Source organism: Ictidomys tridecemlineatus, chromosome 14 (assembly GCF_052094955.1).
Source record: "Ictidomys tridecemlineatus isolate mIctTri1 chromosome 14, mIctTri1.hap1, whole genome shotgun sequence".
Classification (NCBI taxonomy): domain Eukaryota; kingdom Metazoa; phylum Chordata; class Mammalia; order Rodentia; family Sciuridae; genus Ictidomys; species Ictidomys tridecemlineatus.
Window position 1 is genome coordinate 33,140,925 of NC_135490.1, and position 15,959 is coordinate 33,156,883.

The following is a 15,959-nucleotide window of genomic DNA, read 5'->3' on the forward strand; positions in this document are numbered from 1 at the left end:
AACTCTAAAAGCAAAGTCGCCTTTTTCGTTACCCACGGTTGCTATGATGCCTTCCTCTGAAGGATTAGCTTTTACCTGCTAATGTGTCTTATATGCGCATGACAAATTTATAGAATTTTCAATTTTGTTGTGTTTTGTCTATTTTTGTATAGCAGAGATTTTTACAAAGCTGTCCTTGAACAGACAAAAAGCAGCTTGCATCTTGTTGGTTTTGTAACCTATGCTGCATTTCAAAAGATGCTTTAATTCTCTTCCACCACCACCACCTCCTTTTTTTTCTTTTTCTTTTCTTTTTTAGTTTAGCAGAACCCTCAGTTGCCTTCATGTAATTAAGCTGCTTAGTAAAGGGGCTGAGGTTAATACTTCTGAGACTTGATATGCTCTTATACTTGTGGGACTTTAACACTTTAGGAAGAATATATATATATATATATATATATATATATATATATATATATATATATATCGTATTTCTGCACTGTATAGATTTTCCTACAGCATTTTAATAGTTTGAGACTTGTCTTCATACTTATTTTTTTTTTGCTTTTTATATTTAAAATGTTCAAATATTATATACAAAAGTAGTATAATATAAAAACAGTATATTGAAACCTTCAAGGACCCATTATCCAACTTCCAAATGTATCAGTGGCCTTGACAGTCTTATTTCATCCACCCTCACACCACCATTCTGAAATCTCGAATATGCAATTATGATAACATGATTGCATTTGTAAATATTCTAGCATGTTCATTTTTTTCCATTTCAGCAGAATTTATAAGCCTATAGGGATTCATGATCTATCATATTAACCAAAGAGAAATATTCTGGCAGTTTTTAAAGGTTCCAAATTGCTGTAGTGAACTGTTACCTTGATCTGATCTGGGTAGGTTGAGGGAGCTATCTCAAGCTAACTGTCCTCTGATGGGGCTTGCTATGGCTATTGTAGTATTGACTCAATCCTTAACTTAGTTTCATCCTAGGAAGCAAAGGGACTTCCTCTTAAAAGGGAGGCATCAGATGAAAGAGCAGGGGTGATACCTGCTGATATCTAAGTGAGAACTTTCTTTTGAAGTGCCTTGGGGGAATCAACATCTCTAATGGAATTCCAGTTTTGCTTCAGTAATGATGGTACAATGCTGAATTGTTTGAAAGATTTTATCTGCTATAAAAATTCTCTAATGGAACGTTAGTGTCGGTTGCTGGCTTCCTCATTTTTTCTTCTTGCCAGATCTTTTATTGGGCTTTGTAATGCCAATGTCTGAGAGCCACTGATGACTGACTTGCAGGCTTTTTTTTTTTTTTTTTTTCTGAGCCACAATACGAGTGGTGACAAGTTCAAATGCTCAAAAAGAAGAGGTTGAGGAGGCAAAATCACAGGGGAATGTCCAGTGGGAGTGATTGACGTTAACATAGGAATGTCCTGGAATCTTTGAAATTTATATACAAAAACAGGAAACAGTCACTGTCTTTGACACTTTATTATTAATAATACATTTCTTGCAGCATCCCTTTCAGTTGACCCTCTAGTCTGTATTACATATATTATCAAATAGTTTTATGCTACTTTGTGATTTTAGGTAGTTATTTTGTGAATGTGAAACACCTATAGAACCAATGTATCTCATTGATGAGCACTGCAGAGGGCATTGTTATTCCTAGTGGTTGAACTTGAATAAAACTCATCAATCACCAGTAGTCCTTTGAAAAAACTGGTAGCCAAATGCTGGTTCAAGTTTTATTATTCTTATGGTAGATAATGATTATTCATAAGATTGGTTGTTTTCTAGGTGTTCTCTTGAACCCCACTGTGGAGTGTTGTAATAAAACTCTTATCTTAGATTGTCTCATTGAAGAACAGAAAGGAATGACCTTGCTCCTCTCTGAATTCTGCTTTTCCTGGGTTTGTGCTCTCACAAAACCTGCAGTGGAGAAGCTACTCAAGGAGAAGCAGAGAAACCATCTGCCTGGGCATCTTGTCTTGGCTGTTCTGTAGTACAATTGAGGCAGATCCACAAGTTTGTATTTTATTTTGTAACTTGAAAAATCTGTGTTGAAAAAATGCAAGTATTTTGGTGCCTGTAATTCCAAAAGTCTGTGGTTCTAACCAATGGTAAAATTTTGGCAAAGGTTGGAAAACAAGGTAGTAATCACGGTTTAACAAAAAGCAGGGAATTAAGGAACTTGAAGGGAAAGTAGTTTTGATTTTTTTTTATATTCAGATCTAGTACTTGGAAATAACCTACAGTAATATTCATGTCCATTGTTAGAAATAACCTGCTCTGGGCATATGGAATAAAAGGTCAGACATTTGATTTCTAGGACTCCCTTGAAAGGTATGTGTATACAAGATATTAGTAGCATTTAAAAATTGTGCTATATATTTTGAGTACATCATGTTAAATTAAATCCCATACATGTTTATTAACTACTTACTAGTGTTTGTCTCTATCATTTTCCGAGACTGACAAGGCATGCAATTTGGGGGAGGGGATTCTGACATGAAAAACTGAGTGTGTCAAGTGGTTTGAGGACTTTTCAATTTTTGAGTGAGCAAGGAGCAGTTACTTGTGCTTAGTGAGCAGGCAGCGGAGGTTTCCCAGGGATGAGGTGGCGTAGGCCTTGTGCAGGTGGGGGTTGGAGATCATGCAGAGTGGAGAGTTCATGCCATGTTTGGGAACTGGGTGGGGTGCATAGGGGAGAGTGGTGTGATATGAGATTTGAGGGGTAAGTGGGGGTGATGGATAGGACTGGGTGGGACTTAAAAACAAGAGCACCAGCTAGAGTCTTGAAGCAGTCAAGGGAAGAAATGATACGTGCTGTACCTGGTTCTTATGAGGACCTTAACCATAAACTCCATAAACTCGCAGGCATTAGCGTGCTCCTCTCCCTCCTGGGGCTCCTGGATTTTCTCACCTGTCAGTCCCGATGGGTTCCCTTGACTTCACATCTCAGGGAACATGGGTGACTCATTTCTGTCGTCTTCAGGGGCTCTTTACACTTTCCTATTTGATCCTTAGGTGTTCAAATAATTGGGACCAAATATACATTTAAGACTTGAATATTCTTTTTAGACTGTGTATCAGAACTTTAGTTTATGTTATAAAATTATTCAGAACATAGGGGCACCAGGATTTTATTCTATTTCAATTTTTTTATTGGTTTTCTCAGAAAGTTGCTCTCCTTTTTAAAAAAATATGTATTTTTTAGTTGTAGATGGACAATACCTTTATTTGTTTATCTTTACATGGTACTGAGGCTTGAACCCAGTGCCTCACATTTGCTGAGTGCTCTACCACTGAGCCACAGTCCCAGCCCTAAGAGTTGTCCTCTTGAAGTTTCTCTGAGAAATCAAATTTCAAAGCAGAATTGTTAAAAAAAAACAACAACTATATACTCCAAAAACGTTTGTATACTCAATGAATTCTAGTTAAAATGCTTGTTTAGGTCAATTTAAAATTGAATAATATTTCTAGACTAATAGTTTGAGCTATTCAACAATTGTTTTGAAGCTTTTTAAGTTATAAAGATTGATTCATTCAGCAACTGGAGCACCTGCCAATTTATAGAATTTGTTTTAGGCACAGAAGTGGAGAACGAAGCAGGCATTTTTATTATATATAAACTTACATTTTAGTGGGCATCAGATATTTTAAAAATTAGAGAAACATTATATGATAGAGAGTAATGACATAATAATAAATATAAATATAAAATAATATTGATTTATATAAATGTAAAATAAATATTGATTATTTACTATTTTAGGTGCTTTATTTTTATTAGCTAATCTTTCAGATACTCTTTAGGTATCATTATATTACCTATTTGAAAATGGGACATTGAACAACAGAAAGATAAGTGCTGTAGTTAGATATGCTTTGTCCCCTCAGGAACTCATGATGTAATTTGCCATTGTGGTGGTTTTATAAGGTGAGATCTTTTAAGAGGTTAGATTGTTAAGTGGAGAATCATGCCTTTCTCAAAGGACTGAATTAATTTTTGCAGTAATTACCTGGAGAGTGTGCTGTTATAAAATGCAGCTGCTTACAGTATATTGCACCCATTTACCCTTTCAGCTTTCCACCATGTTATGATACTCTTGGAAGACATTGTAGCTAAAGCTCTTGGACTTCCCAACCTCCAAAAGCATTGGACAAATGAAATTATTTTCTTTGTAAGTGTCACAGTCTCAGGTATTCTGTTATAGCAGTAGAAAATAGACTAAGACAATAAGTATTTCTCTAAGGACATTTAATTAGTAAATGATAGAGAAAGACTCTGTACCCAGGCAGATACATACAAGAGCAGTGTTTTGAATAGTTACTCTGTGCAACCTTATTTGAGGGAACTTGAATGATGGGGCATGCATCAGCCAGCAATGATGGAGGAGCAGATGGAAGCCATCTTGATGTGTTGGAAGAACAGAAAAGAAAGTCCTAGGGCTTGGCCAAGGTCAGGTCTGGAGAGAACTTGTGGGCATTTATTCTGTGATGAAAAGATGTGAGCATCCAATAAATATAAAGTGTTGGTTTGGGGGTCTATAGAAAATCCAGAAAAGATTGATGTGGACTTCATTCTTAAAGAAGTTTACCTCTCATATTAAAATCTTAGGATTAAATCTAAACAGTGAACAAAGATGTATTTAAAGTTGTATTAACTTCTAGGTAGTCATATATATATATATATTTTTTATGAATTACCTCAGTCTGGCTCACAGATATTTTAAGCAAAGGTGTGTCAATGTCATTATACTAAAGCATTTGGAATGAACTTGTGAGAGCTAGGCCTTGCCTAACCATAACTGAGAGGTTTTGCAAAGATTTATAAATTTCATTACAAATAGCTTACTTATGATCTGGAGCACATGTTTGCTTCTTTGCAGGCTGCCTTGGAATTTGGAAAAGAAATGGCATTGAAAGGTAAACTTGCCAGTTGTTACTGAATTCTTTAAAAGAGTGCATAAAACAGAAAGGGTGTCTATCTGTGCATATTATGCAAGAGTGAAAGGTGCGTCTGTTCAGGAGATGATCCTATATTTTGAAGCAAAAGATAAAAAAGAAAACAAAAGGGCAGGGAAGTTTGTTATATATAAACTTTTTGCTTCTAGCAATTTTGAACATTTTCAGTCTACTTATAATATCTCACATAGGGATGATTTAAATAACTTAAAACCAGAAATGTCAGCCCAGCACGGTGGCACATGTCAGTTTTGCCATACTGGGGAGGCTGAGGCAGGAGGATGCTTGAGCCCAAGAGTGTGGGGCCAGCCTGAGCAACACAATAAGTCTCCTTTTCTAAAAACTAAAACAAAAACAGAATTTTCAGTTTATGCAGTGGTGTTAGCATAGTTACTGGAAGTTTGGAGACTGTACTGGTATCATACTTGATTTATATTTGTGAAACAAATTTTAAGCCTTATAATATAGGTGTAGGCATGATATAATTGCAGACTCTTATTAATATGGGGAACTAATTATCTGGTTTTTAATTTATCTTAATTAAGATTAAATAGGAATATTGATAAGGAGTTAGCTGTAGATCTAATCTATTGATATACAATACCATAATAATAAATATATCTTTAAGAAGGTCTTATGCCAAGAGCTTTTGATAAACTTGATGTATTAGTCAGCTTTGCATCACTGTGACCAAAATATCTGGCAAGAAAACTTAGAGGAAGGAGAGTTTATTTTGATTTACTATTCCAGAGGTTCAATCCAAGATGAGTCCATTCCACTGCTCTGGGCCCAAGGTGAGGCAGGACATCATGGCGGGAGGGTGTGGTGGAGGAGTGCTGCTCATCTCATGGCAGCCTGGAAGCAGAGAGAGGGAAGGGGGAAGGGGCCACAAGGAAGGGACATTTTCTTCCAAGGAATGTCCCCAGTGACCCTTCTCTAGCCACACCCCACCTGCCTACAGTTACTACTCAGTCCATTTCGACTAGGACAGAATCGTTTCACCTCTAAACATTCCTGCATTAACACAGGAACTCTGGGGGGAAATCTCATATCCAAACCATAATATTTAGGTCATACTGTTATTAGAGGATTTGTTTTATATAGCTTTTTGTATCTTGATGTTAGCTGATCTCAACACTGTCAGAAGTGGATACTGTTAAGAGCCAGAACTAGAGTTACCTCTATGAAGACTTTGATAAAAGACTTAGATAAAGAGGTAAAGAAGACTCATCCAATCCTTTGGGTTGACCATGAGGATATAACCTCCTAGGGGGTGAGAAAGCCCACATAAGCAGGTCTTCAGATGTTCTTATGATATTAATAATATGAATGATACCTCTGTGTTGGAGAATTTACTCTTTTTTTTTTTTTTGCACCCAGGGGGTACTTAGCCACTAAACCACATCCTCAGCCTTTTTTATTTTGAGATGGGGTATCCAAATTTCTCTAGTTGCTGAAGGCCTTGTTAAATTTCCGAGACTGGCTTTGAACTTGCAATCTTCTTGCCTCAGCCTCCTCAGCCACTAGGATTACAGGTGTGCATCACTGTGTCCGGTGAGAATTTACTCTTAAGACCTAAACACATACAATAAAATCTATTTTCTCAATTTAGTGTGAAAGCCCTAGAATATATTTTCTTAAATGCTTGTCTCTGTAGTCAGGATGTAAAGTGATCCTTTGCAGAGCACACCATACCTTGTAGATTATTTTCAGGGTATGCCAGTGACTAGTAGTAAGTCCAAAATAACCTTCTTCTCTAGTGTCTTTGGAACCCCCTAAAGATTTACCAGTGTCTTTAAGAGGGAGAATCCAGTCTAGTGGGATTCCATCTTCTAACCACCTAAGATTGCTGCAGTCTTCTGTCTTTGTGGTGAACCCCGGGATGCTGAGAGATGCTGGATCAAAGGATAGGCACTGAATCCAACGGTCCTCTCTTTTGGTTTCTTCCACAGGAACTTTGGCTCTCACGGTGTTTTTGGTCCCTCTCTTCACCTCTTGTTCAGTGCTGGTTAAGACAGCTTCCCTGAGCCTTCCTGCACAGTCCCCCTACGCAGGGTTTGGAAGATTTTTCCTTTGAAACTTTTGCAATAAAATGTTAGGATTACATCTCTGTTTTTCTACTTTAAAGTGAAGTTTTACACACCCCCCACAAATTGTTTTTTTAGGACACAGTGAGACTCAGAACATGTTCCTCCAGGGAAAGTCATTTTCAGAGATTCCAGGATTTCCCTATTGCTACCACATCCACCACTCATACCTGGAGGTGGCCTTCTAGGTCCAAGATGGCCTGACACCTTCATGCTGAAAAAGAAGGGAGAAGTTCGAGAGTTGTGGAGGGGACACAAGCACTGATACCATTTTCAGAACAACATTTTATTTATGTACAGAAACCCCCAAATCTTGAACTGTTACCCCTTTAAGAGGCTTTCTCCTTTTGGGATGGACCTGCAGATTTTCTAAGCCAAACAAAGCTGCCAGTCTGCCTGCACCAGCTGTCAGTGTTTGCTGCCATTCCACTCCTGCCACCAATTCTCCTTTTCTTCCTTCTTGGTAATTTGGCTTTGACACCTTCGTGAAGGTGGCACCTGTTTTCAGCTTGATTTCTTACACTTCCCACTTGCTTGATAGCCTTTGGAGGGAGGATTGAACCGGAAGAGACTGAGCTTGGGGATGAGGGATAGACAGGTGAGGTCCCCTGTGATGCTTTTGGAGATACACAGGGTGTGTCATGGGGGAAGGTGGGAGTGTGGGAAAGAGCGCATGTCCAGGTGGGGAGCTGAACAATGTACGGAAGGGAAGAGAGAAGAGAGCAGGATCTCCTGTCAGAGTTGGAACTGTGCGGTTTAGACGAGGTTGCTGGATGACTTTAGGTTGGAAAGAATCTTGCCATGAGTTGGATCCCTTCATTGGAAATTTTATCTACTGGGGTTTGGAGGATGAACCCCCTGCATTCTCTTAGCTGAACTTGCCAAGGCAGGAGGAGGATTAAGAAATCTAACATGGTCATCTCTTGATATCCTGGTGAGATTGGTTCCAGAACCCTTCTTGGATACCAAAACCCTCAGATGTTCAAGTCCCTGAGGATGGTGTAGCTTTTGCATATAACCTACGTGCACTCTCCAGTATACTTTAAATAATCTCTAGATGACCTATATACCTTTATACCTAATAAGGTTTAAATGCTGTGTAAATAGTAGTTATACTGTATTATTTAGGGAAAAATGATAAGAACAATGTCTGTGCATGTTTATCAGAGATTCGGTTTTTTTTTTCCTGAATATTGTAATTTGGGGTTGGTTGAATCTGCAGATGCTGAAGCTGCAAATATGACAAATATAAGAAATGTTTATTCTGGACCATTCACCTTGGATTTTTTCCCCCAAATCTGTGTTGTCTGGCCAATAAACTGACAGTTCTGGACCCCTTTAGGAGTGTGAGGATGACTGAGCTCCACCATCCTTTTTGAAAGACAGCCTCATTGTTCATCTCATCTGTTGCACCTGCATTGTCCTGGACTCTAATTAAGTTGCCCATATTCATCCGGGTTCTCTGGTCTTTCTCCTTTTGAGATAATGACCTGTTACCCTCTAGGTTCTGATAACTCATAATTTCCCCCCTGTTCCTTCCGTTTTGTTCCTGATAAGCTTGGAAAGCCTTGGAAAGACTACTGACTTTGGAGTTAATACAGAACCATTGAAAACATGAGTAATTCCTTTTTTCTTACTATGGGAGACTTTGTGACTGGCATGATTTATCTAGGTTGATCATTTTCCTTTCATCAAAGCCTGGTCATTAATTTGTTCAAAAAAAAAGCTTGTTCAAGGAAAGTGTTTAATGATTAGTAGACCATGAAGCGCTAATGCAGAAAAACAAAAGCAGTGGTTCAGAAACTACCTCTGCATTCAGATAATGTTGGTTATTCTAGTGTCTTTTAAAAAAAAATTTGCCTTTATCGTCAATATTTCATTTTATATTGAAAAAGAACATTGTAGAAGACAGTCTGCATATGCTTATGCTTCTTCTTTTCATTAATACTTGCTATTCTTCAGAGTTGGGAGGGATGGAGGAACAGGAGAAGAGGAAGAATTAGCAATTATTAATGTTTACTGTGGATCAGGGATTATTCTACCACTTTATATACATCCTCACTTAATCCCTAGAGAAGTAGTGCTAATATTGTGTCCATTTCATAGAAGAGGGGCTGAGATTCAGGGAGTAGCCCTGAATGAGCAAGTAAACTCAAATTTCATCCCAGTAATCTGACTCCTGAGTTTCTGCTGTTAACCCTTTTGAGACTGCAAGGCATTTCTGCTGGCAGAGTTTGACTTTGTTCACTAGCATTGAAAAAAAATATATATATATCCACACACATATTTATATATATAAAGATACGGTACTGTAATTTCTGAAATTTAAAAATTAAAGACTTATGATTTATGAAACTTGATTAAAACATGCAAATATCTGAGCAAATAAATTAAGCAGAGTACTAAAGATAATACTGGTCTTTATTTTAAGTCAGACAAGTGGTACTGCTTGGAGCATCTGTAGAAAGTGACACAAACTTTTGGGGTGACTTGCAAGCCCAGTTCTTGATAGAAAGAGTTTTAAAATGCACCATCAGCAGGTGACTGCAGGATAATGGCAATGCCAGATGGGTGTTCAAAGTGTTGCCAAACTGCAGTCTTAGGAAGTAACTCATGATAAGAAATATTTTGCAACCAACTGAGAAGTACTTTATTTTAGAAAATAAGACACTGTGAAGGATATTGAGTGAATTGTTTTAATGATAAAAATGGGAAATAGTGCTGGAAGGAAATTTAATCACGTCATTCTTCATTGTTCTTTAGTTTTCTTTTTTGAGGATCCGGAATTAAATGGCATTTGGGTCTTCTGAGTCTATGAGTAAGCAAATTATCAACATTATTTTCTTAATCTAATTTTAAGGCATTGCTTCTCCTAATTAAGTCTGTTTGTTTTCTACATAAAAGTTTACCCTAAAAGTAATAGATGTAAAAATATTATCTTGAATTTTCCTAAATTAGAAAAAATTAATTATGTATGGTAAAGTGTATTTCAGTTCTTTTCAATTCTATTCTTGGTTATGATGCTAGAAAATTTTCCTCCCAAAATTAACAGCATGATATATAGGTTCTGTGAAAAAATATGTCGGGCTGCATGATTTATACAGTACATATGTATAGTATAAATGTAAAATGTTAAGTCTTCAAAGTTATGAAAATGCTTTTGAGTATAGCTTTGATCTAGTCCATAAGCTTTGATTTATAGTTTTCTCATTGTTTTCATTTAGATAGTATATCATTAGTATTTTGATTTCCAATTTGACCTGGTCAGTATCCTAGACTACTTTCTTTCTCCCTTTCCCCTCTAGAAATTGTGAGTTCTCAAACAAACAAACAACAAACAAACCAAAACAAACAAAAAAACAACCTGTTGTTATTGGTCTCTCATATTTTATAGTAGCCAGTGTTGACTCTATTTCATAACCATGAGACAAAGACAAAAATTAGGTGGGAGGAGTGTAAAACTTGAACTGCTATTAGAGAAGTTTTAATATATGGATACATTTATAGTCATTCTTCTGTATACTGAGGAGTTTGGTCACAGGATTCCTGTGGAGACTAAAATCTGCTTTTGCTCAAGTCCTTTATATCAAATGGCATAATACTTGCATATAAGCTCCACACATTCTCCCCTAGACTTTAAGGCATCTCTAGATTACTTACAATACCTAATACAATGTAAATGCTGTATAAGTAGTTGCTATACTATATTGTTTAGGAAATAAGGACAGGACACATATTCAGTAAGGGACGCAGTTTTTTTTTTTTTTCTGTGAGTATTTCAATCTGTTTTTGGTTAAATCTGTAGATAAATAACCCATGGATTTGGAGAGCCTACTGTATGTGTTTTTTCCAAGTTTATTGATATTATATTATTGCCTAAGAGAGATCAAGTTTTTATGTTCCCCAGAAACTTGAAAAAAAGGAGTTTTTTTTTCACAGGATATGTTTCTGTGTTAAATCTTGTTATTAAATATATATATTAAACTTATTTTATTGCTCAACTTTGTTGTGTTTATTTATTTATTTATTTTTATTTTTGAGGGGTTGGATGTTGGTAAGTTGATACCTTATCACTCTCAGGTTTGTTGTTGTAAGTATACAAAAGTCATCTCCTGAAAGTTATATAAGTTTTTAAATTATATTACCAATAATTTTGCCTCTATGTGTTTGGATATTTTGATATCCTACCCATCTTGATTATTGACTTTGCCATATATATATATATATATATATATATATATATATATATATTATTTGTCCAATTTTGTATAAGTTGTATATTTATACAAATTTGACATTCTAGAAAATGAAACAGAAAAGCAGACTTTTCAACATAACTCTTATATGTTTTTCTTTGGTGTATTTACTTTGCATTAGTTATTTCTTGATGAAATATTTTAACTGTTAGCTTTTTTCCTCTGAAAATACCTTAGTACCAAACTGAATTATGAACAACTTGTATACACCTTTCATTCTCCAAAAGTTACAAGGTTCTCCATGTGAGACAGTAAAATATCAGCTTTTTGTAAATCATGTGTATTGAATTGACTGGAGTAATAAAGTTCAAGACTCAAATGGACACTGCCATCTTTTTTTTGTTTGTTTGTTTGTTTGTTACTGGGAATTGAATGGGAACATTTTACCATTCAGCTACATCCCCAGCCGTTTTTATTTTTTATTCTGAGACAGGGTCTCTCTGAGTTGCCGAGGCTGGCTTTGAACTTGCAATTCTCCTGCCTCAGCCTCTCAAGTAGCTGGGATTACATATGTGCGCCACTCTGTGCCTGGAGTGATCACTGCCATTTTTATCAATGAAAAATTAAGTGTCATCTTTGGTGTTTTCCTTTTTAAAATAAAATTATTTAATACATTTTGCATTTTATTATACAAAATAATGGGTTTCATTTTGACTGGTGAGTTCCTTTTGACCTCATAACTGCAGCCCTGGTGTATAAACCAGATTATTCTGTAGATAAGTGAACTCTGTATTCTCTACCACTGACTGATCCTAAGGAAGTGAAGAGGGAAGAGATAATTGTAGTTGCTACTTGTAGTTGTACAGAAGGAAGCAGCATGGGTGTGAGCTGGTAAAAACGTTTACTTCCTGGCCTGAAAATACCCTATGGTTGTTGAGTACCTGATGTTAAGGAAAGAATTATTTAAGCCAGGCATAGTGGCACACACTTGCAAACACAGTGACTTGGGAGACTGACAGGAGAATCTCAAGTTCAAGGCTATCCTGGTCAACTTAGTGAGACTCTATCTTAAAAGAAAAAAATAAAAAGGGCTGGGGTTGTGGCTCAGTGATAGAGTACCCCTAGATTTGATCCCTAGTACCACAAAGGAAACCTTTATTCAGGACCATTGTAGTAGATACAGGGACCACTTCAATGGGATTTTGCAGTAGGGAAGAGACTGGGCTCAACCAAAGATACAGCATGGGCAAGTGACAATTTATAGCTAAGGAGCAGAGAGGAGTCAGTGGTTGGAAAATGATTTAAAAATAAGAGATAAGACGAACCAACCTGGGCAAACCAACCTAACAAGATTCTTGCTGTACACAGGACCAGGCGGTCGGACATCCCCTGTGGAAAGATGGAGGTCAAGGAAGGTAATCAGACATTGAGAGTCATCAGGTATCAAGAATGGGGTTTATTGCTAAGCTGACTTAATAGGGACCTTTGTTGAAACTGTATTTTACAAATGCACAGATGAGCCTAGGAGCAGGTTCAGGAACCAGACTAAAGTTTGGTCAGGCAAATGCTCTTTGTCACTGAACAGGACTCAGAGGACAGGGTGGGATTTTGGAGAGTATATGGGCAGTGGCATCCATTTTTCCTAAGGAGACTAACCCAGTGTTAGTTGAAATTCAAGTTGTTTTTTGTTAGTTTGCTAGTTTATACTGGGTCAACTGCATGTTGTATAAGTATTTTAGATCCAGGATTCAGAAGCAGAAAAGTGAGGATGTTGCTCCTGTTACTGAGTTAATGTGGCTCTCAAAGCCAGCAGTGCCCTGAGGCAATTCTAGGGAATTTTGAAGGGTATGAGCAGAACGGGTGTCATGATCTTTCTTTGGGTGACAAGTTTCGTTCATGTCACACTCTTCTCATTATAAATCTCCCATTTCCTTTGGGTTTGAAACTGTCACAAATCAATAAGTAAATAAAGATAGGAACAAAAATAGAAGTTTCTCATACAGGAAAGTCTTTCATTTGAAGAGGTCCATGGAGACCAAAATCACATGGAAATTGATGGCATTACCTCAGCTGAGTGTACTTTGTGATTAATAAGAAAATACTTCCTGTAAAGAGAAAAAAAAGTTAATAAATTTCTTTGCTCTCCTTTCTCTCCTCTTCAAAATGAACACTTAATGTATTTTATTGAGACTGTAGAACAAAGTACACTCAGAAAACTCCAAGATTTCCTGTTTTCTTAAAATATATGTCAGGTATTTATTTTTTATTTTTTGGTTATCAAGTATGTGCCCATTTCTTATAAAGGGGCCAAAAGAAAGAAAGCCTGGATTCCTTGAGGTCCCACTCTATGTAACTAAATGTGTAGTGAAAATATATAAAAATCAGATTTAGCCAACCAATTTACATGAATAAATTTTACCCTAAATTTATATGTATTCAAACTGGTGGTTAGTTGATCAAGTCACATTGTGCACAATTACTTTGTGCACAAACTAAATGGTTTCAGATTGTTTTTTAAAAACTGCTGAATAAGTACTACATTTAAAGTGATTTTTTTCTTTCCTGTCTCCATTAAAATTTCTGAAAATTTATTAGAAGATATGCTGATAGACTATTAATTGAAATGATTTCCAAAGAACAGTTTTATGTGAATTGATGAGTTCATGTAATTTCCATGGTATTTGTAAGATTGGCTCCTTTGTTAGAATGTCAGTCATTCCTAGCCAATCTGAGGATCAGGAGTATGAACTATTAAAAAAAATGCTTCTGTTTTTGAGAAGAAGGACTTGGATATGTGAAGTTGTTCAGAGAGAGAATGTAATTGTTTTTCTCTAAACCCTGACCCTCTGTACTCAAAAATTCTGATGACGGAAATGTGAACTCTAGTGAATGAAGGTAGTTCTTTGTAAATTGGGAACATATTTAATTTTCCAAGTAGTAGGTCATTGTGCTGATTTTGTCCTCATGCCAAAAAGATTATCCAGACATTTCAATTAAGATACTGCCTTTCTCAAGTCATAAAAGTCACAAATGGTTCCCTTTTATGTGATCAATTATTTTAAAACATAGTTGGCATTTATATTCTGCTTGATTATATGAGCAGGTCACTTTGTGTCCTTTCCATTAGAATGTGATTTCTTTGAAGGTGGAAACTGCAAACTTCAGTTTATATTTTCTAGTCCAATTCTTTATGTGATGTGGATTTATAGAAATAGTATAAGTCTACTTAAATTATAGTTAATATTAACAAGCTGCTGCTGGTAATCTCTAAGCTTCCAGTTTAACATTAAGGGGAAAACGTGTAGGTAAGGTTGAATTTATTCTGATATCTAATGCATTGCCAATGATACTGTAAGTTGAAAAAAAATTTTTTTGAAAGCATTTTAGCACTATATGTTAAAAAGCACATAGCTTTATGTAGTAATTTTACCTCTAAAACTGTGTCTAAGATAGCAATCCAAAATATAGAGAACTGCATGTAGGAGGCTACTCATTATACAATTTACTTAATTAATTAATTAATTTTTGGTATCAGGGATTGATACCAAAAAATAAATTAATTGGTATCAGGGGTGCTTAACCACTAAGCCACATGGCCCCTTTTTAAATATTTTGTTTAGAGACAGGGTCTCACTGAGTTTCTAGGGTCTCCCTAAATTTCTGAGACTGGCTTTGAATTTGAGATCCTCCTGCCTCAGCCCCCCAAGCTGCTGAGATTACAGGAGCATCACTACGCCTGGCTACACAATTTCTAAGAAAGAAAAATTTCAAGTAATCTAAGTGAGATGAATGGAAAATAATTAGATAAATTATAATTCTATTTACTGGGTAGAAAACTATACAGGTATTAAAATGTCTGTGAAGGTCATGAAGCAACATGGGAAAATGTTTATGGTATCTAATGTTACTTAAAATGCATTTAATATTTCATAGTGGGTCTGGGGCTGTGGCTCAGTGGCAGAGTGCTTGCCTAGCATGTGTGAGGCATCACATATAAATAAATAAAATAAAGGTCCATTAAGAATAAAAAATATTTAAAAAAAAGTGTCATAGTATACAAATCAGAATTAAATTTTAAACTAGATATTCAGGCATAATGGGAATGGATAGCAATGTTACTGTGCCAAGTGCATTTTCTCACTTAGTTTTTTTTAAAATATTTTTTTAGTTGTCAGTGGACTTTATTTATTTAAATGAAGAATTGAACCCAGTGCCTCACACGTGCTAGGCAAGCGCTCTACCACTGAGCCACAACCCCAGCCATCATTTAGATTTTATAAAGTGTGCCCACTTTGTAGATGAAAAAGCTGAGCTTAGAGAACTTGAGTAACCGTGCTTGGCTAGGTTAAGTGATGGGATTTCTGTGGTATTTGTTACATGGGCTTCTTTGTTAGAATGTCAACTTTTCCTAGTCACTCTGAGGGTCAGGTCTGTTTTTGAGGTAAGAAAGTCTGTGCTTGAAACAGGGTATTCACAAATCCTCTCTGCAAGGAATCATCTGCAAACTTTGAATGAATGAATGGGTGAATGAATGAATCTTCTCTGGCCCACCTCCTGAATGAGAACCATTTGATAAGACATCCGGAAGCCCGTGTTCTTAACATATAAACCTGGTTTCGTTGTCAGTCTGTGACCAATATTTAAGTTCCTCTGTACACGTTGTTTGTTGTATATTAAAAGAAAATACACTAAATATTAATGTTGTGAATACTAA

General features: G+C 36.2%; 1 protein-coding gene across 3 annotated transcripts in view; it reads left to right on the top strand.

The window, feature by feature from the left end:
* Positions 1 to 15,959, top strand: part of Stox2 (storkhead box 2) — a 230,459-nt gene that overhangs the window by 1,804 nt on the left and 212,696 nt on the right. The window lies entirely within an intron of this gene.